Source organism: Carassius carassius, chromosome 2 (assembly GCF_963082965.1).
Source record: "Carassius carassius chromosome 2, fCarCar2.1, whole genome shotgun sequence".
NCBI classification, from domain to species: Eukaryota; Metazoa; Chordata; class Actinopteri; order Cypriniformes; family Cyprinidae; genus Carassius; species Carassius carassius.
In genome coordinates, this window is record NC_081756.1 from 42078241 (window position 1) to 42105699 (window position 27459).

Sequence of the window (27459 nt, forward strand, 5' to 3'; positions counted from 1 at the left end):
GCAGTCGGAGCGCATCTTCTCAACAGCTGGAAATATAGTGAAGAAAAAACGCTCTGCTCTGGACCCCGAAAATGTTGATCGACTAGTTTTCCTGTCCAATAAATTTGTAATGGCCCTAGCCTTTTTGCGCATTTCATGCCTGCCTAGTGCCGCCTAGCCTAAGTGTCGGTTACGTTCAATAAGAAAACACACATGGCCTGTTCTCAAGTTCATTTAAAGTTTCATTTTTTGAACAGTTGTTTGAAATGGATTGAATCATTATTTAAAATAATCTTGAAGATTTTTTGAATTGCCTAGCTCATAAATGCAGCCGGGTTGAAGCCTGCAGTGATGTTTTTCTTTTGTTATGGAAGCCGTCCCCTCTGCATATATATTTTTTCGAGAATGTTACACTCCTGTTGCTGTTTGTTATTCTGCACGAAACTTCATGCCAATAAATAAGAAATATTGCTGACTTCTGCGTTTCCAGCGCTCTCTTTACGTTTGTTCGTTATTTGACGTTGCAAAAAGGAAACGTCTTTTTTTAGACATGGAAAATCGATTTTACAATCGATACAATTAACACTTATGTCTTAAAAATCTAAAATTATTTTTTCACCAAAGTGACAGCCCAAGTCTGTGCGTAGTGGTTCTTATGCACATTGTACATCCCTGTGTAAATTAATATAGACTACAGTTTACTTTCATGCACTTTATTGTGCGTTCTATATTTTATCTGTATCTTTTTTATATTTTATTCTCATATTTTTTATTGTTTACTTTTAATTCTTTCATAGCTATATTTATATATAGCTTGTGTTGTATTGTTTAATAATTGCACTGTCCATGGAGCGAACCTGACTCACATTTCACTGCTTGTTATATATGCTCTATATAATTGTGTATGTGACGAATAAAAATATTGAATCTTGAAGCACTGACTCCAGTTGCAGTCCACTCTTTGTGAATCTCCCCGACATTTTTGAATGGGTTTTGTTTCACAATCCTCTCCAGGGTGCGGTTATCCCTATTGCTTGTACACTTTTCCATCCCTTTACCTCTCTATTAATGTGCTTGGACACAGAGCTCTGTGAACAGCCAGCCTCTTTTGCAATGACATTTTGTGTCTTGCCCTCCTTGTGCAAGTTGTCAATGGTCGTCTTTCGGACAACTGTCAAGTCAGTAGTCTTCCCCATGATTGTGTAGCCTACAGAACTAGACTGAGAGACCATTTAAAAGGTCTTTGCAGGTGTTTTGAGTTAATTAGCTGATTAGAGTGTGGAACCAGGGGTCTTCAATATTGAACCTTTTCACAATATTCTAATTTTCTGAGATACTGAATTTGGGATTTTCCTTAGTTGTCTGTTATAATCATAAAAATATAAAGAAATAAACATTTGAAATATATCAGTCTGTGTGTAATGAATGAATATAATATACAAGTTTAACTTTTTGAATGGAATAAGAGAAATCAACTTTTTGATGATATTCTAATTATATGACCAGCACCTGTAAATATCACAGGAACAGGTCTACATTCATCAAATGAAAATCAAACTGAAATCTACCAGTACAGCTTTCACATACTTCAAAATGTTCAAAGTGAATTACTAAGGCTTTGCGATTTCTGTGCGATTTCGGCAAGGTACCAACTCACACTGTACATGTAGATCGCATGCGATGTAAAGCCAAAGCTCACGATTTTTATGTGCTCACTGTACGGTCCGATCGTCAAGTTGTGATTTGACTGCTCACACTATACGTGAGGAATCAACACGTAGGATCCCTCAGAACCCCGATGTTTGTGGCCGTTTCAGAATAAACATGCTTTCCCGGGATAAACGCACTGCTTTGGTGATATCCGCAATTCTGTGTGCTGAAAAAAAAAAAAAGGCAAGCAGGCAGCTGCAGCTCAGCAGTTATATCCTCCCAACTTTGCTCTCTGGCATTTCTGTCGTGGTAAGTTGACGATGACACGTCGAAAAGGCTGACATGTTGCTGCCAAAACTCCACAAGTTTTCCCTCCATCACTTCAGTCCACATTACACGCCGTGTCACCAATGTTTCGTTTATGGTTTTGCGCATGCGCAGTGAGGGAAACGTGGAAAATCGGTTCGTAGCCCTGCTTCAGTAGTGCGATACCTCACGAGAGGCGACCAAAATTTCTGACATGTCAGAAATCCATCCGACCAACCGATTGCCAGTTGGTAGAGGTTAATCACCTCTCATTTCCCCTTGTACACTGCAGGAACACTGCACGACAAAATACGCACGACAAAGCTGAAAATCGGCCCAATCCGAAAAAGAGTCGCACGAATCAGAATTCGGCTCAAAATCGGATGAAACGTGAACGTAAATAGTTGAGAATGAAAATATGTGTTTAACAGTAAATTGGATGAATGTGGCTCTTAAAAGTGACTGTCGACTGTGCTTAATATTAATCAACCAACAAAACACAAAGTGAAAATTGTTACAGTAAAGACTATGCTGTTTTATTATTAGATTATTCAATTTCCTTAGCAGGCTTTTAGCTGAATACTTAGACTTGCATTAAAAACTTAAAGCACTATTTGTTTTAGGGATGCACCGAATATTCGGCCACCGAAAATTTTCGGCCGAATATGGCATTTTCGGTTTTCGGCCGATAGACTTATCACCGAAACAACACGGCCGAAATGTTGTGATGACGCAAACAGAAACCGCGACTTGCACGTGCACCTGTATAGCGCAGACCATGAGCTCCCCGCGACATTCACTTCACACCAGTGAGAACATTCTCTCTCTTCTTGTTCCTTTATTCGCAGCACTAAAGCGTCTCCTAACAAAGAGATTAAGACGGACCACGAAGTGAAAACAAAGCAAAGTACAGTCTTATAGAGTCTGTTAGCACACGTCTCACTGAGATCTTTTCGGATCCTCTGCACTTCATCGCGAATGTGCTTGATCCGCGTTATAAAGACCATTACTTGGATGCGGAAATAAGGCAGCACGCACGAGAAATGATCCAGGCCACGCTGGATGCGGAGAACCCGCGTGGAGACGGAGAAGCTCCAAGCGCAGGAGACTGACAGATCAGAGCGCAGAAAAAAAGACTCGTCTCTACACCAGATGAGGGGCATGCACCCTCGTTGTCTGATGTGTTCAGTGGTATTCCGCAAGAAAGTGCCTCAAATAATAATAATATGTTGGCTATTTTGTTCTTAGGCTACTATATATGTAACATATATATATATATATATACATATATATATATACATATATATATATATATATACATATATATATATATATATACATATATATATATATATATATATATATATATATATATACACACACACACACACATACATAATATCAGATTGTAACCATTTTTCTGCTAGATTTTTTGCTTGATTTCTGCTTTAAATTATCACCAAAAGTTATAACAGTCTTGCCTACTGGAGAAGTAATGCACTTTTTAGTCCTACAGAGAACAATTTCAAATGCACTTCACCTAAATGCACTTTGTTTTTATGAGAGAGCAGTTCATTTTAAAACCTTTCTGCAGGCCAGTAGGCCTGTACATTATTATTTAATATACACATGAGTGGGATAAATTTTTAGTTTGAATTTTATTTTAATACTGTGCATTGTTGCAATGTGCTTAATAAATATTTGCATAATTTATAATTATGTATTTTTATGTTTTTTTTTTATAATTTATGTAATTGTAATTATCTTTGAAACTTTAATATTAATTTATGCTATTGCAATGTCTTAATTTTAGTAAAGTTAGTACACGGTCATAGCAATAAATGCAATGGTACTAATAATTGGCATAATTTCTTTCGGTGTTTCGGTTTCGGTTTTCGGCCTTGGTTTTCTCTTTTCCGGTTTTCGGTTTCGGCCAAGAATTTTCATTTCGGTGCATCCCTAATTTGTTTGATTTGTATCTTTATTCTATCGTTTTTCTCCTTTGCTTTTTTGTTTTTATTGTATTAATTATTTCTGAGGACTTAATTTTTCTACTAGTACGAGATAGCGTTATTCTGCTGTGGTATTGAGACTTGTGTGAATTGTGCAGTTGAACTGATTTCTAAAATGTAGACGTCATGGCAACCGTATTTAAAGAAAATATATATTTGATATATATTGCAATCTTTAAATATATCACTCAGAAAAAGTTTTGGTCATGTGGCCCACTCATAATAGTGTTAAATAACATGATTATGATTTTTGCCATAATTGAGCAGCCCTAGCACTAACCACTAAGCCATGGATTTGACACCTTATTAAATTTTAAAGAACATTTGATTAAATCACACAATGTGAATTTAAGGATTTATCCTAGAAAGAAAAAGAAAAAAATGAAATAAATGAGATAAAACATTTTAAAACTAAGAATATCCATAATATACTTAATTGCTAAGATTTTAATCTAACCCATTTCCTAAAATGTTTTGGCATAAATTTCTAATGTGTAAAATGAAATTAAATGTGTAAATTGAAAAAATGTTGTTAACTTCATATGCTTACCTACAGAAATGCAATATACGGATCTGAAAATGCATTATGACCCCTTTAAAAATTAACCTTCCAATCAATTTAAATGTACATTCAAGAGCTACTACTAAAAATAATGAAGGAGAGAGACTCAGTGAGGGACTACAGAAAGGTGGGGGCCTGGAATGCAAGCAGCCACTCCGTCAATGTCTCCATGGCAATGGTCTTTTTCCTGTCCTCCCTATGGCGTCCGCTCCAGGGACAAAGACCCCAACATGGGTGTTACAGGAAGAGTGACTCTGATCCAAAACCAAAACATGACATTACTGTGCTCATATTGACTTTAATGAGTATACTGCACCTTTAACACACTACACTATTTCTTGTAGCCACTAAAAACAGACACAGTGAACCGCCCTACCTGAAGTTATAATTAACTCCCACCTTCACCCAAGTTATGCTAGCGAGTATCTGACAGGAAACAAAACAGGTACAGAAATTTGAGGTTTTCCTCTAAAAATCAACAGAGATCATGGTATATATAATAATAAAAATAAATTAATAAATCACAATGCTGGATAGCCCCTTCCCCAATTAGATTACACTAATCAAATATGCTTGGATTAGCTGGGTGTATTTTGTCACTTTTTCTCTTATCATACCCGATTAAGATACAGAGTGGTTGTGATTACAGGGAGAAAGGGAGATGTTTTAAGGCTGGATATATCAGTAACAAGCATTATGCACACACCATTTCCCCTTTAGAAATGTGGACTTCAGGACAAACTGCTAGACTGAGCAGAGCGTGGCCTGAGGGCAGCAGCAGACAGGATGAGGACACAAGGAGCCCAGCAGAAGGCATCAGACCAGACATATTGTCTGCCAGATGAACAAACATACACCAGATAGCTGGAGTTTACTGATATTATTAACCCCTTAAGTATACACAAACCACAATCACACACATTCAGAGTGTTATTCCATGAATTATATCCTAATTCAGGCCATTGCAATTGTTAATTGTTTATTTTTAAAGGGGTCTTAAATTGCAGGGTATTTTATGTTTCCTGATGTGCATTTATAAGAAATTTTACAGAAACAAAATAATAATTTAGAAATAAAATGTAACTTTTTAATCTGATTTAAGGCCTCTGACTTAAACACACCATGTCTTATTTAAGACTTGATAAATGTAAACTCACACTGCTATGATTGGATTATCATCTTTGCATATAAAATAAGTATTATGTAGAACTTTTGAAAACTGAAATTAACTAACAACATCCACTGCATTAAAGATTGCAGAGCTGAGCACTGTTGATTGCAAAAATGCACTGATCTCAACATTGCAACTCAACTCCTGCACTCTCATGAAGGCTTTCATTAAAACTAATGCAGTGCAAACACAATGTAAATCGGACAATCAGGCCATCCTTAAAAATATTTTGGTTTGCAGTAACAGGAAACATTTTTTAAAAAGGGTCGGTAGGTAGGTCTATATTTTTCTTTTTCAAGTTTCAATGTAAAAAAAAAAAAAAAAGTCAAATTTTGGTGATTGAGATTACGTAGGAATGAATTTAAACAAATTAGCATATTGTGACATCAAAAACATGTTTATTGCATGAATTTTAGGTGAGAAGAAAAAAAATGAGGTACTGTTATACTAATTTTACTTGCATCCACCGCTAGGTGTCAATGCAACCTACAAATGAGAGAACGTTTACTTTGCTTATTTGGGTTGTCACTTGAGAGACAAGTGTTCATTGAATCGATTGTAAAATCGATTTTGCATGTCTAGATGCATTTTATACATAAAATAACACCAAATATAGGTAAATCCACGGAAAACAGGCAGGACGAATGTAAAGATTCAATCTATTGGTAAAGACCTATATTTCTGATGATTTATTGGCGTGAAGTTTCGTGCACAATGACAAACAGGAGTGCAACATTCTCGAAAAACAATAAGCAGAGTGGGCTACCATAACAATGCAAAAAATTTACTGCAGGCTTCAACATGGCTGTGTTAACGATTAGAAATGTCAAAAAAAAAAATTTTGCATACGTAGGCGATTCTAGCCTGAATCTGTATCTGTATGCATGAGACTGTCTGAATACTGGCAGAATTCACGTTTCTGTTGTAAAAAGAGGAACATTTTGCAGAAGTATTATTTGCTGTTATGCATGTGTCCGAAGCTGCAGTTGCTATGTGACGCGTTCCAAAAAAAATAAAAATTAAAAACTGGGCACGCTCTGAAAGAAGGCCGTGAAAATCAATTTCCTATTTTCGTTTTTGAAACTTGTGTTGGTTGGTGCAGTCGATTTGTGCTTTGTGCCAAGTTAAAGCGGTGTCGAGCTTTTTTAATGAAATTTTAGATGTATTATGGTCCCGTATGACTTTGAACAGAGACCGGGAACATTTAGTTTACTGCAGCCATCATTACCAAGCGTGAACCGTTGACTCTGACAGTGAGTGAGAGTCTGAGACGAAGCGAACGCACAGGCCACAGTGTGACATCCGTTAACCAATAGTGTAAACATAGATGACGTCACGGGTTTTTTTAAAGAAAGAACGTAGTCTTCGTTTGTATGTAGGCCTAGGCAATTTATATATTTACAATACTTACTAAAATATAATTCATATTATTTTATTGCTTTTGTATAAGTTGTTTAAAGAGTAAGAAAAAAATAATTGGTCGGTCTCAACGCAAATGTACAACCGGCAAGTCAGTCGGACTGAAAGCAAAAAAAATAAAAATAATTGAGTCGGTCCTAAATTGACAGGGTCGGTCGGGTTACGGCAAACAATAATATTTTTAAGGATGGCCCCATTGTGCACTGTAGACAGCGTCATTGATTATAAATGGAGTTTTGGCAAGAATGTAGAACTCACCAAGTTTGCGCTGAACTGAAGTGATTGACAGCTCTAGCGAGCGTTCTATCCTCACTTTTTTTTTTGCTAGGCTATATAATTTAATCGTTTCAATGATAGGCGATTTCCACGCTACTAAGAGGAACAATGTGAAGCTGACAGACAATTGAATCACTGCTTTGAGTTACTGATGCATAAACCGCTATAAAACTATTTTGCAACGGTCAAGGTCTAACTATCCTTACATATCAAAAAACACTTATTACAGATCAGGCATTATTAACACACTTACAGTGGCATTACTTGATTGATTACTTGAATGATTTACCAAAGAATCCACAGTGATTATGTACTGAAAAAAAAACAAATAATAAATATACTACGACATTTGCATAGTTGAAAATAAATACTGACTTTTTAAACATTTGAATCCTTAAAAGTAAATTTTGGACCTTCCTCATAACACAGATCACTGTCCAAGAGCTATTTAAAGTGTCATTTAAGCTGTAACATAATGGCTAAACAACACTAAAGGAAAATATGGTTGCTCCAACTAAATGTCATCGTAAGACCTATAATTTCCTGTTTCCATCACTGCTCTGACAGAGCCAAACTGTACAGATGAAAAAGAGAGAATCTAAACAAAGGCATTGAATGAGATTCAGTTACATCACTGGTTTGACAAGTCGAGTCTTGGGACTGTGTACCAAATTCTCTGACTTCTATTACACAGTAAAAGTGTGTACTTTGCTGGTAAAGTCCATACTTTTAAGAATGTAGAAAGACACCAATATTGGGATACTACCACATCATAAAACTCTTCTTATCACAGACCCCCTTCTCATGTACTGTTAAAGCGTTAGTTCACCCAAAAATGAAAATTATGTCATTAATAACTCAACCTCATGTCGTTCCAAACCAGTAAGACCTCCATTTATCTTTGGAACACAGTTTAAGATATTTTAGATTTAGTCCGAGAGCTCTCAGTCCCTCCATTGTGTGAACTGTTTACTGTCCGTGTCCAGAAGGTAAGAAAAACATTATCAAAGTAGTCCATGTGAACATCAGAGGGTCAGTTAGAATATTTTGAAGCATCGAAAATATATTTTGGTCTAAAAATAGCAAAAACTATGACTTTATTCAGCATTGTCTTCTCTTTCGTGTCTGTTGTGAGAGAGTTCAAAACAAAGCAGTTTGTCATATCCTGTTCGCGAACGAATCATTCGATGTAACCGGATCTATTTGAACCAGTTCACCAAATCGAACTGAATCGTTTTAAACGGTTCGCGTATCCAATACGCATTAATCCACGAATGACTTAAGCTGTTAACTTTTTTAATGTGCCTGACACTCCCTCTGAGTTCAAACAAACCAATATCCCGGAGTAATTAATGTACTCAAACAGTCCACTGACTGAACTGCTGTGAAGAGAGAACTGAAGATGAACACCGAGCCGAGCCAGATAATGACTCATGAATCAAGAACCGGTTGCATTGGTTTTCGGATCACTAGTAGTTTTTTCGGACAGTTCGATTCAATAAACCGGATGAAGAAAACGGTTCGCCGGTTATTTTGCGCTCGACGTAATGCCGTCAGTGGCGATGATTGCCCTTCATTCAAGCCTTCGGTTTACGCGCGTTCATAACACTAGCACAGAATCAGTTCAGAATCAATCACCAAAAGAATCAGTTCGGTTCAGATGCTCTGTGTGTCAGTCTGCTTCACGCTGAATCACACATGCGCAGTATCATCAGCTCCTCGTTTCTCGAATCAGACGCGTCTGACAGAAACGGTTCTTGATTCGTGAACGAGTCATTATCTGGCTCGGCTCGGTGTTCATCTTCGGTTCTCTCTTCACAGCAGTTCAGTCAGTGTACTGTTTGAGTACATTAATTACTCCGGGATATTGGTTTGTTTGAACTCAGAGGGAGTGTCAGCCACATTAAAAAAAGCACAAAAACAGCTTAAGTCATTTGTGGATTGATGCGTATTGGAGACACGAACCGTTTCAAACGATTCAGTTCGATTTGGTGAACTGGTTCAAAAAGATCCGGTAACATCGAATTATTTCTTTTGCGAACAGATATCACAAACTGCTTTGTTTTGAACTCTCTCACAACAGACAAGGAAGAGAAGACAATGCTGAATAAAGTCGTAGTTTTTGCTATTTTTGGACCAAAATGTATTTTCGATGCTTCAAAAAATTGTAACTGACCCTCTGATGTCACATGGACTACTTTGATGATGTTTTTCTTACGTTTCTGGACATGGACAGTATACCATACACACAGCTTCAATGGAGGGACTGAGAGCTCTCGGACTAAATCTAAAATATCTTAAAATGTGTCCCAAAGATAAACGGAGGTCTCACTGGTTTGGAACGACATGAGGGTGAGTTATTAATGACATAATTTTCATTTTAGGGTGAACCAACCCTTTAACATTAGCATTTGGGTGTTAGCATCGTTACATTAATTAAAGTTGGCATGAAATGAAAATTACTATAGTCTTTTCATTCCTATTATGTAGATTCTCAATCAAGGAAAAATGTAGAGTGAGACTTTTGTCCGTTGATTGGATCGGATTACAGGTGGCAGGGTGGGATGGATTATTGTCCAGCCCTCATGCCATTGCACACGTCATCAGAAAAAAGAAAGCGAGAAGGGTAAGTTAATGTTTTTGATTAGACCTTATGATGTGAATTTTTTTTATTATTATTATGATATACACAGATAAATCACTGCAAAGAAATTATGACGTGCATGGTAATATCACTGCAACATTACATATTTTCTCAAATAAGAATTGTGTTGCATCATGCATGTTAGGATACATGCATCATTGATGTACGGTTGAGAATGCATGTAAACAATCGATCGGATTGAACTTTGTGAAAGGACTGCGCACGTGCAATGAAGCAGAAATAGCGTATTGATGTATGACACGCGGCTCTTCCTTTTGAATAAAGTGTTGTATAAATGCTTGTGCTGTCATTATAAAACTCTCCTTTCACTCGAGAACTGTGAAGTTCGACAACCTCCAACCAGTTCTTGTTTTGGATTCTCATCCACAGGCAACCAGTTTTGGGGTGCGGGGAGGGGCTTTTTTTTTTTTTTTTTGCGTGATAAATATGAGCAGCATGGCACAGTAGTTTATATGTTTATTTATCTATAAATAGATAAATATTAATTCTGCTGTTAAAAACAAATAAAGTAACCATGTAAGAGAGCAGTTATGTGCAAACAGTGAGAAACTCAGTATTTGTTCAGTGTGCGCATGTCAAAAAAATAGGGGTGCTCCGATAATGATCGGCCGATCGTTATGCGCATCTCGTCAGTAAAGCCGGTTCTCTAATCAGTGGTAAATTCCATCAGGTGCGTGATTTCACATAGAGCAACTGTTACTACACAGTAGGGCTGTAGCTATCGAATATTTTAGTAATCGAGTATTCTACCAAAAATTCCATCGATTAATCGGATAAAATGTGTTTTTCCTTAATTAAAGTGCAATATTAATTATGCAAGAGAAAATAAGACTCCTGGGTCTCTTAAAATGAACAACTAAGTTTCCTTTTTAGAAAAAAAAATATTTTTATTTTTTAAATGCATAGAATGCAATGCATACATCAAAAATAAACATTTAATTATTACCCATTGTTTCTCTGTCTGTACTTGTACTGTGAACAATGACAATAAAGTTGACAGATGAATTAAGTGCATTTAAGTGCCATTCAGTTGGGGTTTTAAATAAAGCATTTTCTGAGATGCACATTAAACATTAAACACATAAAACATTAATTTAATTTATCTTTTAATTATTGAAAATTAACTTAACTTTTTGGTAAACAAATGGGATTTACTATTAAAAATAAAACATGGAAGAAATGTTGTGTGATTAAACCTTAAAAAAAAAAAAAAGTTTGATTTTTTTTTTTTTTGGTAGTAGGCTATGTACATTCTGCTGAACAATAGTCTTTAACCGGACTTTTATTTTGACAGGTTGACGTACCTTTACAGTTCAGTGTATGTGATGTGACGCTAGTTTTACTCAAACCAAATGGTCAAATGCTCATGAAGTGACTGTCAGAGCAGTTCTGGAGATGTTGTTCATATGTTCACATCCTTATTTAGTGAGACAGCAGACGCTGAAATTACCGCGCGCGTCACGCGCGCTTCAGTGTGTGTGATAAAGAAACTTGCGCTTCTGCTCCATTCATTAACACAGACATGCAGAACATGCAGGATTCATATTTAAATAGACTGTTCCGGCTTAATATTTACAGATATTAGTCCATATCGTCATTTGATGTAAGTGCAATGACCTATTTTTGATTAATTCATTTAAAATTTGGCAAATTCCGTGCCATTCTGCGTTAAACTGTAAATTCAGTTTTTATGACTGGATTCCGCGATTCCCTCCGCGTTTTCTGCATCGCGGAAATCATAGGGCCCTAGTTGTGGTGTGCCAGCTCTATCTTGCAATGGACACACGCCACAACGTTCTCTTTACGTTTGCCCATGCCCTCAAATGAAAACACTGCTGACTCCTTGCAGTATGAGATTTCGGACGCAGTGCTTTGTGGGTGACGTAAACGCGTTGTGTCACATTAAAAAAATCATTGCGAAAGAAACTGACATGAGATTTAAAATAAATTAAAAGAGGCTTCAAGGCAGAGGAATTTGCCTCGATCATTTTTTGTAATCGAGTTACTCGAGGAATCTTTTTAGCCCTACTACACAGAGCTATTGTTAACGGAGAAGCTGCGCAAATCCACGTTCATTTTCAGCGTTTATTTGCGCATCTTCTCAGTTAACAACGGCTCTGTGTAGTAACAGCAGCTCTATGTGAAATCACGCACCTGATGGATTTTACCGCTGATTACAGAACCGGCTTTACTGACGAGATGCACATTAACGATCAGCCGATCGTGATTGGAGCACCCCTACAAAAAAATAAAATAAATTCCAATTTGAAGCCTGTGACATAAACGTGCACATCAACCCGATCACTTATATTTAGCGTTCATGTAAACACTACATTCATCAATCGGAATGAATTTTGTCCGGTTGAACCAAAAATTGTGCATGTAAACGTAGCCCCTGTGTTCTAATATCTGCTTATGTGTTTTACAGAAGAACGCAAATAAAGTTCTGAACTACATGAGTAAATAACAACATGTACAGGAACTAATTTACTGGTTGGTGAGTTGGCTTGTTTTGGGCTAGCCTAGCTTTGTGTAATTGTCCAAAGTAATCTCTGGGAATAGTGACACTGCATATTAGACTTTGAAACCATTTTATATGGGCACGATCTGGTCTGGGATACACATTTTTGGACAATACTCTGGGTACTTTTTCTTGCAGCTGGAGGATAACCTGTTTTTTTTTTTGTTTTTTTGGTGGGGCCTTGATCCAGTGGATTTACATTTTTTCTCTTTTTGGGGACATTGTTTTTCATCAGGACTTCACATTTTCTCCCTATCCCAAAGCAGAAAAGTGCATATTTATTATTATTTTTGGCTTGAAAGGACTGTTGGGTTGTGGGCAAGTACAGCTTTTCCAATCAATGCCTCCTGACTTGCTGTACAAACTGATATTGCAGAACACACACTCATGTTAAGACAGTATCCAAGATTGTAAATACTGTACAGAGCAAGACTATTGCTGGTGAAGACCGACCGCTTAACTCTAATAAATCAAGTCCAGTCTCTTCTCACTATGATGAGAAGGTCAGAGCAGCCCTATTTTTCCCTTACGATCCTGTACTTTTAGAGAAACGACCCAGTTTTACGGTGCCACCTTTACTAGGGCCCCTACACTACAAAAAGAGGCTTGTTGTTAACACCTGTTCTGCTGCTGCATATTTATCAAGAACAAACAGGTAGCTACTAACCTACTTAAGCTAGCCAAGTACTACATCCAAACTATTTTAAAGCATCACTGCTAATGCTCATATAATTTAAAGGGTGATGATCTTTCATCCAAAACATCATAAATTGTGTTCTGAAGACGAACTGAGCTTTCACAGGTTTGGAACGACATGGGGGCAAGTTATTAATGACAAAATTTTCATTTTAGGGTGGAGTATCCCTTTAACGTTAAGGATTTGAACAAATGTGCCTTAAATCACACAATTTAAAGATAAATTATTGGATTTTACTTTTCTAAAAGACTTTTTACCATAAAGCTGATAAAATTAGCAAAGAAAACCCCACAGTCCCAAGTCATATCTAAGACCTAGAGGCCAGATTCATGAAATAGGAGAACAAGAAGTTTGTTTTGAAGAAAGTTTCTAAGTGCAATTCTTGAAAAAACTTCTAATAAACTGAAACAAATGGCAGGCTATAGGGATGTTAATTTTAACCTGTTAACCGTTAACCAACCATTAAGAATTTTGACCGATTAATACAATCAGTTAAACGGTTTAAAAAGTCATTTATGTTCAGCAATTTCTCAAAATATTTAAAAAGGTTTGCTGCAAGGTTAAAATACGATACGCGTATTTAAAAAAATGTTTTTTAGAAAAAAAGATTTAAAAAAAATTCACATAGGCCTATAATAAGTCAGATTTTATTATTTCATTCAGAAATAGGCCTAAATGCCGATGCTAAATGTTTACAAACATTATAATAAACTGTAAACATACCTAGGCTATTTTAGTTCCCCTCACTCCACAACAAATCCTTTCAATTAAAAGTATTTAGAAAACAACAAGTATTAAAATAGGCCTTTAAGAAGTTATAGCAATATAAACGACAAGGCAAAACTAATTCATTTAGGCTAAAACGAAACTGTAACCAACGTTGGGTCTCTCATTCGACACAAAATCAAATGTTTCCATATTCACAGTGTATTTGAATGCCAAATTATTATTTATTATGTAGCCTACTTCACTCACATTCCAATATCCAAGTAAAACAAAATGTTTTGCATAACATCATGGCGGTATGGTGATGACACTTAACGGCACAGATTTTACTACATATTTAAACTGAGCAGTGTGTTTATAGGCTATATATATGTGTGTGTGTGTGACTGACTGAATTTTATTTTGATAATGAACAGGTTGCATTGTCAATATAGCAAAGCTTAAAGGTCTTTAAACATCGAGTTAAAAATTTTTGCATGCGTTTTTCCGTATTCACCATCCTTTCCTATTAAAATGCATATATATATATATATATATATATATACAGTACAGACCAAAAGTTTGGACACACCTCATTCAAAGAGTTTTCTTTATTTTCATGACTATGAAAATTGTAGATTCACACTGAAGGCATCAAAACTATGAATTAACACATGTGGAATTATATATGGAATTATATACATAACAAAAAAGTGTGAAACAACTGAAAATATGTCATATTGTAGGTTCTTCAAAGTAGCCACCTTTTGCTTTGATTACTGCTTTGCACACTCTTGGCATTCTCTTGATGAGCTTCAAGAGGTAGTCACCTGAAATGGTCTTCCAACAGTCTTGAAGGAGTTCCCCGAGAGATGCTTAGCACTTGTTGGCCCTTTTGCCTTCAGTCTGCGGTCCAGCTCACCCCTAAACCATCTCGATTGGGTTCAGGTCCGGTGACTGTGGAGGCCAGGTCATCTGGTGCAGCACCCCATCACTCTCCTTCTTGGTCAAATAGCCCTTGATGCCTTCAGTGTGACTCTACAATTTTCATAGTCATGAAAATAAAGAAAACTCTTTGAATGAGAAGGTGTGTCCAAACTTTTGGTCTGTATTGTATATATATAGCTATTTGACTATGTAAAAACAAATACACAGCATACAGTACACCAAAACACAATGTTCCGTTCATTTTTACTTTCTCATCCATGTCATTCAATCCTTCCTTTGCCAGAGGGAAGAAGAATCTGTGACAGCTTGCCCTCAGGGATAAAGAGGCATCATATTGACACTCAATATGATGTCCCAAAGCCATATATAACTAAGATATTGTTTAGCTTCGGTTTACCTTATTTGATGTGCTTTAAGCACATGCGTTGATCAATTTTTATATGTGAATAAAAGCCTAAAATCAATCCATGCATCATATAAAATTGATTGTGTTTCATCAGACATGGAGTAAACTGCTCAATTCATATGGATTACTTTTACAATGTTTTATGAACATTTTGAAGCATCAAAATGAACAGAGGGACAGAAATATCTCAGGTTCCATCAGAAATATTACTAAAATTAATCAAAATGACAAGATGGTGAGTAATCACAGAATTTTCAATTTTAGGTGAACTAACCCTTTAAATGTCACATTAAATCGAACTCTACACATTAAAGTTGAATAAATATTGTTCTCAGTGAATCATTTTGCTGGGATTTTATAGAGTCGGAACGTCATTTAAAAGGGAAGCTCTGGAATTAAACTACACACAGGCATAAATACGATCCAGATCCACTCCAAATATTTGCTTGGATTGGATAAACATAACACCAGGCTTTGAATTTTAGATCATCTCGAAAACAAGCTCCAAGAAAAATAACAGCCTGTAAGATGCATAAATCCAAGATGATTTATTGCTTGATGATAATTTAGGACTGGCACATATTGTGGGCAGTTTGGCTCTATGGAAAGCCAATACACATATTTCTAAAGTCAAAATGCACTAAAGTAAGCAAAATAGCATGAGCATCTTTATATGAAATTTGACCTAAATGGTAGCCAAACAATGAACTGTCAAAACACACATTAGTCTGTGTCTGAAATACAGACAAAAGGTAAAAGGGATCATAACTGTTGTTTTCGGGTTATTTACAGCCCGGGAACTTGAGCCATACTCCTTTTACAGCAGTCTGTCTGCTTACAGCTGCCCACAATCTGCTATTCAGCTAAGTAACTTACTGTCTGAAGAACAGCTGACATATTCAAAATACAAACATTTCTGAGATAAATACAATAAAAACAGACAGTGTAACTCTTGTTTAGTTTGCTTAGATAATGCAATTTTTAAAAAAACATGCCGAGAGATTTAGTCAGACCACATGTACATTTTTTAAATATATTTACAGTAGGAAATTTACAAAATATCTTCATGGAACATGATCCTTACTCAATATTATAATGATTTTTGGCATAAAAGAAAAATCGATAATTTTGACCAAAACAATGTTTTTTTTTTGTTTTTTTAGCTATTGCTAATAAGGCCTAAAAAAAAAAAAAGTTTGGTTCCGGTTGGTTGTCAGTTGAGGTCATTGGTCGGTAGGGATTTTTTTTTTTTTTTTTTTTTTTTTTCTCCAGTGGCAGTTTTACACACACACACACACACACGCGCGCTGATTTGAAATGTGTGTACCGGTACTTTAACGACAGTGATTCTGTATTCCCGTTTAAAGTCTGTTGTTGCCATAGACACGCAAAACGCACACACACACACAAAAAGCCTTCGCGGGAGTTTGACAGGCGATCTCATAGTAGATTAACATGGAGGATTTGAACTTGAAAAACGGAGTGTACAGACATCTTTTTGTAGTCAAACAACATTCTTTGTTATGTTCATTTATGTGGTTTATTTGATTTTGATGCTATAAATTAACTAGAAGCAAGAGACGATCAGTTAGTTTTAACTGATGATCTAACTTACAGCGATCTGTTCGACACATTCAAGAGCCACAAAACGGTATTTATTGTTTACATTTCTTTAAAAAATGACCACATTTGAAAGGCGAAATAACCAAATGAGACTTTGTTTCATATTAAAAGTAAGCTGGTAATGTTAATGTCCTGTCTGTCAGCATGTTGTCAGTGCCCTCTCTGTTCCGCGATATATTGTTGACTCCCCCCGTGTTTCTCTTAATGTTACGATTTCCAAACCTTAAGTTATAGCTCACTTTAGGAATTGACAGTTAAAGGGTTTTGATGCAATACTTAATGGTTTTTAACGGATTACTTAAGTGTAAAACAGCATTTAAAGGAAACTGTAATTTAATTAACGATGTGTGAAAGACCGTTCTTCCCCAGTCTCATAAAATAAATTTGGGTCGCACATAAATTGACAGGGTCGGTCGGAAACCGGAACCAAACAAATTTTTTTTTTAGGCCTAATATACCCCAGCGCCTTAAGACTAGTTTTGTGGTCCAGGGTCAAAATAAAAGTTTGGTTTAAAATGAAGAAACTGTGACAGATTATAGATTATACAGTAAAATTGACTTCTAAAAGTAATTATATCTATTAAAATATTTATTTTTAAGAACTATCACACAGCCTCTGTTGTGCACTACTTTGCCGAAATAATAATAGTAACAATAATAGGAATTGCTCAATTTTTATTTGATTACATTTTTAAAGATTGAATTGAAAATGTTGTATGTCTTCATATGATTGATAACTAGCATTTTTGATAATAAATTATATGGCACATCCAGAAAAAGTCAAACAGACAACAGAATTTCTGAAAAAATAAAACATTTCATATGGCCCTATTATTTTTTTGAAATTGTAATGAATTTATAAATTGTTCAAGGTGTTACAAACTAAATTGATTAGAAATGCTTTTTGATAAAAATGTATTTAAACTATTAAAACTGAATCCAGAACAATTAAAAAGAAAACACAGTTTAGGAAAAAAACAAACAAACAGAAGTTAAGGAAAATGTAATTTTAATAAATAGTACCCTAAAATGTAAAGTTAAACTTTTTATAAATTGCTGTAGAATTGCAGAAGTTTCATGATTTCGGTAAATTTGACAAGCTTTTTGATTACTAAAATTTAATTTACACCATTTAAACAATCCAGAAATATAAAAACAGAATGAAACAGCACATGGTGAAAAATAAAATGTATTTCACAGGACCATTTCAAGTAAGGGCTGCACGATTATGAGAAAAATCATAATTGTTGATTATTCCCTTGAATTTGTAATTGTGATTATTAATTACGATTATCACAATTTACACTGAATGATGTTGATACCATAGATTGACGCAACTGCATGACATGAAAATAAATACGTTGAAAACCTGTTAGTGAATTTCTGTAGTATTAAACCTCAAATGTCAAATACAGGTGCATCTCAATAAATTAGAATGTCTTGGAAAAGTTCACTTATTTCAGTAATTCAACTCAAATTGTGAAACTTGTGCATTAATTAGATTCAATGCACACAGACTGAAGTAGTTTAAGTCTTTGGTTCATTTAATTGTGATGATTCTGGCTCACATTTAACAAAACCCCACCAATTCACAGTGGCCTTCAGCTCATTTGCATTGTTTGGTCTCTTGTTTCTCATTTTCCTCTTGACAGTAGCCCATAGATTCTCTCTGGGGTTCAGGTCTGGTGAGTTTGTTGGCCGTCAAGCACACCAACACCATGGTCATTTAACCAACTTTTGGTGCTTTTGGCAGTGGGGGCAGGTGCCAAATCCTGCTGGAAAATGAAATCTTTATCTTCAAAAATAGGAATACGACAACTGTAGCCAAATTCCTTGACACGTCTGTGTGGTTGCTCTTGATGCCTTGACCCCAGCCTCAGTCCATTTTTTGTGAAGTTCACTCAAATTTTTTGAATCAATTTTGCTTGATAATCCTCATAAGGCTGCAGTTCTCTCGGTTGGCTGTGCATCTTTTTCTTCCACACTTTTTACTTCCACTCAACTTTCTGTTAACATACAGCACTCTGTGAACAGCCAGCTTCTTTGGCAGTGAATGTTTGTGTCTTACCCTCCTTGTGAAGGGTTTCAATGATTGTCTTCTGGACAACTGTCAGATCAGTAGTCTTCCCTTAACTGTGAGCCAAAATCATCACATTTAAAAGAAGCAAAGACTTAAACTACTTCAGTCTGTGTGCATTGAATTTATTTAATACACGAGTTTCACAATTTGTGTTGAATAACTGAAATAAATGAACCTTTCCATGACATTCTAATTTATTGAGATGCACCTGTATTCATCAGATTGTTTTTTCTTAAAATGTTATAAAAAAAAAAAGTATTATTACAGGTATAATGTTACACTAACACAAGAAAAAAGAAAAAAAGAAAAAAAACATCTTAACCATGCAGAATAACATAAGTGGACTTTGAACGATTAATTGCCGCTTTGAACGATTATGTAATTGTGGCATCCATAATTGTAATCACGATTAGAAATTCGATTAATTGTGCAGCCCTATTTCAAGTAGTCCCTATAATAAGTGTTCTCATCCGGCTTTACTTTCTCCCCCCAGGAAATATGATGCAACTTCTATTTCTGCTCTGCGTTAATATTTAATAACAAGGAACTGTTATTAAATCTGTGAAGTGATTTTGTTTCAAACTGAAAGCCCCTTTAAAAGAATCTCACAAATTTTAAGAAAGTCTATGGTGGTAGTTGTTGTTTTAACAATTTATTTAAATACATTATAGCACTATGGTATGCTTAAAATAAGTGCCATGTGAATATATGAATGAACATAATTCAGGACTATGATATCACCCCCACTCGCACAGCACATTTTTATAAGCACATGCTTTTAAAACAGTAGTAACCTAAATCTGATTCGAAAGCATGCAGCTCTCTGTCCACACTGGGAGGTTTTTAGCTAATTACTTGGATGTCATATAGAGGGCCAGACAGTTGTCGGGGTAAAGTCATGTCATGGCACACTCTCTCAGACAGCTGAAGCAGACCCGTCACATTCCTCACATCACCTGTGCTGCTCAACACTGCCACCAACAAGAGCAAACTTTCCCAGCAACTCCAAGTGACTCTGACAACCAAAGTGACACATAAATCAAACATTACAGGAAGTGTTTAGACACAAACTCTCTTCGAGAAAAACTAAAGTTTTGTAGTAGATTTCAAACTGAAATAATAAGGATTAAATATATAGTTTAAAATGAATAAAAAGGAAGTTGAGCTAATGTGATGAGCTACACCTGTGGTTACTCTGCTAGGAAACCTGAGTGAACTTGTGAGGAACTAAATCCACTAAAATCCCATCAGATGGTTAAAACTCATTCAAAATAGTTCTGAGAAAGAAAAGAAAAAAAAAGAAGTAAAAAGCTGTATCTTCATAACTTGAGTTATCTAACTTGAGTGCCCATATATGTTTAAGGCCACTGTATCTCTATAAAAAACACCAGAGAATGAAAGGAAAATTAAACATTCTGACTGGGTCCGGATGACTGTGCAGATTTGGCCCATGATTAGGCTACTGCAGTACTGAGGCTGAAGTGAGTGTTCAATTATACATGCACCATCATCATCATCATCTCCACCCAGGGCATCGGTCACACTTTTTGCTCTGAAATGTCAGCTCAAAGTTATTCTTACACAGTTATACTAGTTACACCCATCACTGGTAACTCTGATGTCCGCTGACACTGAATCAAAACAAATAGCACCTTATAGTGTTGTACGTAAGTTATGCCACGAGCAACCGTCCCGAGAGCATGAAGCAGGAGTTGCACCTCTGATGTCTGGCGCTGCAGGCAAACTTTAAATCAACATCGGGTCACGTTAAATGGGGACGATGAGTTTGTTTGTGTGCTTCGCCGAAAGCATATGTGGAAATAATTTTAACAGCCTAAATCTCACCTCTTTGAGTTCAGTGTAAAAATCCAGTGTGCCGCGCTTCTCCTTTAAGGACAGATCCAATCCAGCGCAGCTCGAGTCCACTGATATCCCAGAACGGTCTCGCTCAAATTGTCCTTTGCAACTTTCCCGTGTCCAAAAATACTTGCTTCTGTGTCATTTTGATTTAAAAAATGACTGTAGTCTTTTTTCCCATTGAAATTTCCCAACAGCGCTGCGTTTCTTTTCTCTTGGGAGTCGCTCGCTGAAACTCCGTTCTGTTTTTTTTTTCTGCTTAATCAGTGCTGCTTCTCATCAGCGTTCAGACGCGCGCTGCGCGTACTCGCTGCCGCGGTGGGCGGGGGCTGCGTTTGAGAGGCGCTATACGTTTCAATTGCGTCACGAATGTCAGCCAATCACTGAAAAGAGGCGTGTATTTAAGGAGAAGAAGCGCTCTGCCCCTCAACACTGTCGCAAACGTTTAGAAGCACGACATTTTCAATAACAACAGTTAATGGTTTACGGCACGTGCCCTCGTTGTGGACGTTATGAGAGCTTGGGGACTCTTTCCTTAGCAATGTAAGAACAAGTGTGTTGTCAAATTAGGTGACTGGTATTATGAAAATTGTGAAGAAGACAGAAGTGTACTGTATTGGTTTGGCCTGAATCAGTGCGCAGTGCAGTACTAGTCTCCTGTGCAAGAAGACCGTTTTTGCAAGTAAGTCAACTTTAATGCTGAATCACGTATATATTACATTATACGTAGTCTTAACATTAATACAAGAAGTACAGGTCAGAGTAAGATGCACTAATAGAAGTAAATTAATGGCCATTCAAAAAATGGTAAGAAAAACAAAATTGTGTTAGTATTTTGGTACATAGATAGATAGATAGATAGGTAGATAGATACTGTAGATTGATAGATTAATGTAATGTAATAAACATCATTGTTTAAAAAGCACCTTTCATACATGTAATGCAGCTTAAATTGCTTTAGATAAAAGCATAAACATCACACACAAATTAAACAAATAAACATAGCATAACAATAAATACAGCACAGATAAAAAAAAAAGTTATGCATAAAAATCAATATATCAATAACGTAATACATAGAATACTAAATAAAAGCTACAGTAAAGAGACACATGTTTAACTTTCTTTAAAATGTTCTTACGTCTGTTGCTGGAACCTCCAATAAATCAACAGCAGATTATATTAATATTCCTGAGGAAATATAACTTTGCAGTATAGTTTGGTCCTTGTCCATTATGGGCTTTGTACATAAAGAGGTGCGTAAATTTAATAGAAAAAAACAATTCAAAGCAGCTAAAACTGGAGTTATATGTTCTCTCTTTCTAGTTGTAGTTAATAGCTGAGTTTCTGAATTTTGGATAAGCTGAAGTGTGTTAATTATTTGTTTTATTTTTATTTTTTATTTTTTTGTGGGAGCCCAGTAAAAAAAGTGCGTTACAGTAATCAAGTCTACTTCAGGTAAAAGCATTGAAGGTATTCACATGGTACTGTGTATGCAAATCAATAATATCTCTCAATTGTCCTCCCCACAGTAGCTACTGCTGTCATTCAGGTTGCCTTGAGGATGGATCCAATGGTACAAAGCTACCAGGACAGTCTCCTACGGCGCTCAGACGTGGCACTTTTAAATGGACCCCACTGGCTCAACGATCAGGTCATAGGTTTTGCCTTTGAGTACTTTGCAACAGATCGCTTCAAAAATGTGGGCGAGAATTTCTGTTTCATCAGCCCAGAAGTCGCTCAGTTTATAAAGTACGCCTCATGTCAAGAGGAGCTTGCCATTTTCCTGGAGCCGCTGAATCTTGCATCTCGACGGTGGGTTTTTTTGGCTGTCAAAGACAACTCAAATCAAACGGCCAGTGGCTCTCACTGGAGCCTACTTCTCTATCGGAGAGACACCGACCAGTTCTCCCACTATGACTCCCAGAGTGGAAGCAACTCATTGCATGCCCGGCATATTGCAGCCAAGCTGGAAGCTTTTCTAGGCACTGGAGTGAAAGTGCCCTTTGTGGAGGAGCAAAGCCCCTCGCAGGCCGAACAGCTATGACTGTGGCATGTACAGTACAGACCAAAAGTTTGGAAACATTACTATTTTTAATGTTTTTGAAAGAAGTTTCTTCTGCTCATCAAGCCTGCATTTATTTGATCAAAAATACAGAAAAAACAGTAATATTGTGAAATATTATTACAACTTAAAATAATAGTTTTCTATTTGAATATACTTAAAAAAAAAAATTATTCCTGTGATGCAAAGCTGAATTTTCAGCATCATTACTCCAGCCTTCAGTGTCACATGTGACATCCAGTCTATCAGATCATTTAGAAATCATTCTAATATTCTGATTTATTATTAGTGTTGGAAACAGTTCTGCTGTCTAATATATTTGATGAATGAAAGGTTAAAAAGAACTGCATTTATTCAAAATAAAAAAAAAATCTAATAATATATTTTCTTTACTATCACTTTAACACATCCTTGCTGAATAAAAGTATTGATTTTATAAAAAAAAAAGAAAGAAAAAAAATTACTGACCCCAATTTACTGACCAGTAGTGTATATTGTTATTACAAAATATTTATATTTTAGAAACATATAGCTTCTTTTTTTATTTTTATTTTTTTTACTTTTTATTCATCAAAGTATCCTAAAAAAGTATCACATGTTCTGAAAAAATATTAAGCAGCAGAACTGTTTCCAACTTTGATAATGAATCATCATATTAGAACGATTTCTAAAGGATCATGTGATAATGATCCTTAAAATTCAGCTTTGCATCACAGAAATAAATAAAGTATAATAAATTTAAAAACAATTATTTTAAGTTGTGATAATATATCACAATATTACATTTTTTTTCTGTATTTTTGATCAAATAAATGTAGGCTTGATGAGCAGAAGAAACTTCTTTCAAAAACATTAAAAATAGTAATGTTTCCAAACTTTTGGTCTGTACTGTATGTGATCTGTAATGCTGAGGCTCTATGTGAGAGTGCTAGGGTCGAGGGCTGTCCGCAGCTGCCCGCTCAGATCATAACACCCACCTACATTACACAGAAACGGACAGAATGGTATTCACTAATACAGAGACTCGCCAAAGAATGACTAGCTGACCTTTTATTACATCATGCAACAGCACCGTCATGTATTCATGAACTGCAGTAGCCAATGGGCAAAGTGAACACACTTATTTATCGTACTCAATCCTGCACAAAGGATGCACAAAAAAAACAGCATGCACTTCTCAAAATGATTTGCCAAACTCTCAAATGAATAGTTCACTCAAAAACCCCATTATCATATTACTCACCTCGCTCCAAACCCAAAATGAGAAGTGAGATGCAGAGTCTTCACACTGCTTTTTTCATAAAATGAAAGTGAATTTGGCCTGCTCTGTCAGTCAACAGTCTCCAGTCTGAACTGGATAGTTCACCTAAAGATTAAAATCTGCTGAAAATTTACTCAGCCTTAGGCAAGCAGATTTTGTCTTCATTGGAACTGATTTGAAAAAAAAAAATTTTGCATTACATCACTTGATCCACAATCGATCCGCTGCAGTGTATGGGTGCCGTCAGAATGAGAGACCAAACAGCTGATAAAACATCACAATAATCCACAAGTAATCCACAGAACTCCAAACCATCAATTAATGTCTTGTGACTTACAAAGCTCCATGTTTGTCAGACCATTTTTTGGTTTTCTGATCAGTTTGATGTAAGTGATATTCATACTGTCCTGACAAAATGACAATAAAAAAGATTGGAAATAAAAGGCTCCATGTTTATAAGAAACAAATCCATCATTAAGGCTTTTCAACTTTAAGCCTTTGCTTCTGGTCAAAATACCAGTCCATAATCAATAATACCTCTTCCTCCGTTGAAAAAGTCCATCCCTTGTTGTCCTCTCACATCAAAATCCACTGATTTATTTAGTTTAGAACTGTTTTTGGACTGTTTCAGATGAGACATTGGAGAAAGCAACATTATTCATAGAGGATTTTTTCTTTTTTTTTCTTCTTACAAACGCTGAGCAGTTTGCTTCACAAGACCTCAATTGATGGTTTGGAGTCCTGTGAATTACTTGTGGATTATTATAATGTTTTCATCAGCTGTTTGGACTCTCATTTTGATGGCACCCATTCACTGCAGAGGATACATCGGTGAGCAAGTGACGTAATACTACATTTCTTCAAATCTGTTCCAATTAATAAACAAACTCATCTATATCTTGGATGGTTGATGGTTTTCAGCTTATTTAAATTTTGGGGTAAATCATTCCTTTCGAAGTATCAAAAAAGCAGTGAATCGTGCACTATATTGATATTCTTCAGAAGTCAGCAATTTCCCTTCACTGTAGCTCTTAAATCAATTATTTGACCCTGGACCACAAAACCAGTCTCAAGTCGCTGGGGTATATTTTTAGCTATAGCCAAAAATACATTGTATGGGTCAAAATTATAAAAAAAAAATTGTAATGCCAAAAATAATTAGGTTATTAAGTGAAGATCGTGTTCCATGACGATATTTTGTAAATTTCCTACCGTAAATATATTAAAACTTAATTTTTGATTAGTAATATGCATTGCTAAGAACTTCATTTGGACAAATCTAAAGGTGATTTTCTCAGTATTTTTATTTTTTTGCACACTCAGATTCTAGATATTAAAATAATTGTATCTCGGTCAAATATTGTCTGATCCTAATAAACCATACATCAATGGAAACCTTATTTATTCAGCTAAGATGTATAAATCTCAAAAATTTACCTGGTTTTGTGGTCCAGGGTCACATATTTATTGGTATATATTTATATATGACATGTGAAAACCAAACTTTGACTGGTGTTTGTCATAACCAAACAGTAGGCTTATATTGCAAAAGTAATATAAGTAAAATATGTTGCACAAGTCTCAAGTAAATCTACAATACTTGCATACATTTCTTGTTCATATTAACTTGACAGCCTCAGTTCTCATTTACTTACACTGTATGAAAATGAGCTGTGTCAGCATTTGTCAAAACATCTAACATTAAGGAAATAACATTTACAGGGGTGACTAAATGATGATGACCAATTGTTTAATTTTTGGATGTGCTGTAGCTTTTACAAATACATCTATGATCTTTCATCTATTCATAAGAGAGAAGAGACTTGTGATCAGTGCAACGAATCAGTTAGCAGCACAAGTCGGTTAAGCAGATTCAGAATGTATTGTTGAATAGTTTAGATAAGTAGCATGAAGTGAGTAAGTGAATGTGATGCTTGTTTACAGGAACTTTTGCTCAGGGCTTATTTTGAGTAGAGTACTGATGACAAAGAATGTGATTGTGTAATTGTTGTCTAAGCTACTGTTTGCTAAGGAAATGTAGTATGTGCTGTTACAACACACGGGCTGAACAAAAATACAGTAGAGTAGTTTTTATTTAACCAAGTGCATCCTCTGGCTGAGCTGAAAAGATGCTTTGTAACCTCACACCAGCAAAAGCATGATTGTGTGACTATATTCTTCAGCTGTGTATAACAGCTTTCTTACAACTGAATGAAACCGATATTAATAATAATGAGCTAATTACATATCAAACCAATTAAAAAAATGCATGCAGGGAACTTTACTATACAAGTAATACTGACCTCAATTAAACCATCATGTGTGTGTGTCCTAGGGAGTCATTTCATCACAACTCCAAGCAGAACTCTTTACATTTGTGAATTATATATTTGCATAAAAGATGGTTGTGTTGATCTAAAGCAAGACCAGACTTTTTGGAGTCTTTGGACACATACAGAAGCTTGAAACATTGTTCAAATACTAAATTAGAATTCTCTAATTTTACTTAATTACCAATTCTACATTGAAATGTTCTACATTGTTCTTCTTTTTAACGAAAACCTTCATCAAATTGTGTTAGTGTGACATTAATAAAACAATGGGGTTAAGCGGAGACAAGGTTAAGATGTCCGTCTGTTCACTCCAGTGAATACTGAATATTACTCATTTCAGGTTTATTTTTGAAATCCAGTTTATAATAAAGGAAGCCATTAAAATCAACACTACAAAATAAGCTGTTGAACATTGTCAACACTATTGCTGAAGGAAAAAATAAAGTTCATATATAGTGGGGCAAGAGTTCAAATGGGAACCTCCTGCTTATTTTTTAGACTTTTTGAGAAGAATACCTTTGTTGTAATATGATATAGAAAATACTTATATTAACCACATGTGAAAGTATTTAAAAAAAAAAAAAATGCTTCTACAGTGTAATAGACCTGTAGTGCAGAGGTTCTCAACCAGTGGGTCGGGATGATTTAATTAAAATAAGAAATGTAACATTACACATAAACATTAAAATAATCATTTTCTGTATCTATATATCTAGTATATACTTTTTTTTTTTTAAATCCTTATCGATAGTTATCCTCATCAAGTAGATCATGAGTAATTGGAAATGTCATTGGTTAAAATGAGTGGAAAAATTGAAGAACATTACATACATTTACACAAGTAGGGGTGTCCATAGATTTAAATAAGCTTTGAAAACAAAACATTACCTTCAAATGTTGTTGTGCCATTTTCGTCTATAGAA

At 35.6% G+C, this 27459-nt stretch overlaps 1 protein-coding gene and 1 pseudogene across 7 annotated transcripts in view; one reads left to right on the forward strand and one right to left on the reverse strand.

Moving 5' to 3' along the window:
* The window catches only part of LOC132109967 (unconventional myosin-IXAa-like), a 136842-nt gene extending 115659 nt beyond the window's left edge, over positions 1-21183 (reverse strand). For 6 of the 7 annotated variants that reach the window (XM_059516493.1, XM_059516485.1, XM_059516477.1 and 3 more), the window contains exon 1: positions 20866-21181. The gene's annotated coding sequence lies outside the window, so the exon portion shown is untranslated. Of the gene's footprint in view, positions 1-20865 lie in introns of all 7 variants that reach the window. The other variant, XM_059516521.1, reaches the window with a different exon arrangement.
* Positions 21184-21306: 123 nt separating this feature from the next.
* Positions 21307-24271, forward strand: LOC132098174 (sentrin-specific protease 8-like; annotated as a pseudogene).
* The last annotated feature ends 3188 nt before the right edge of the window (positions 24272-27459 follow it).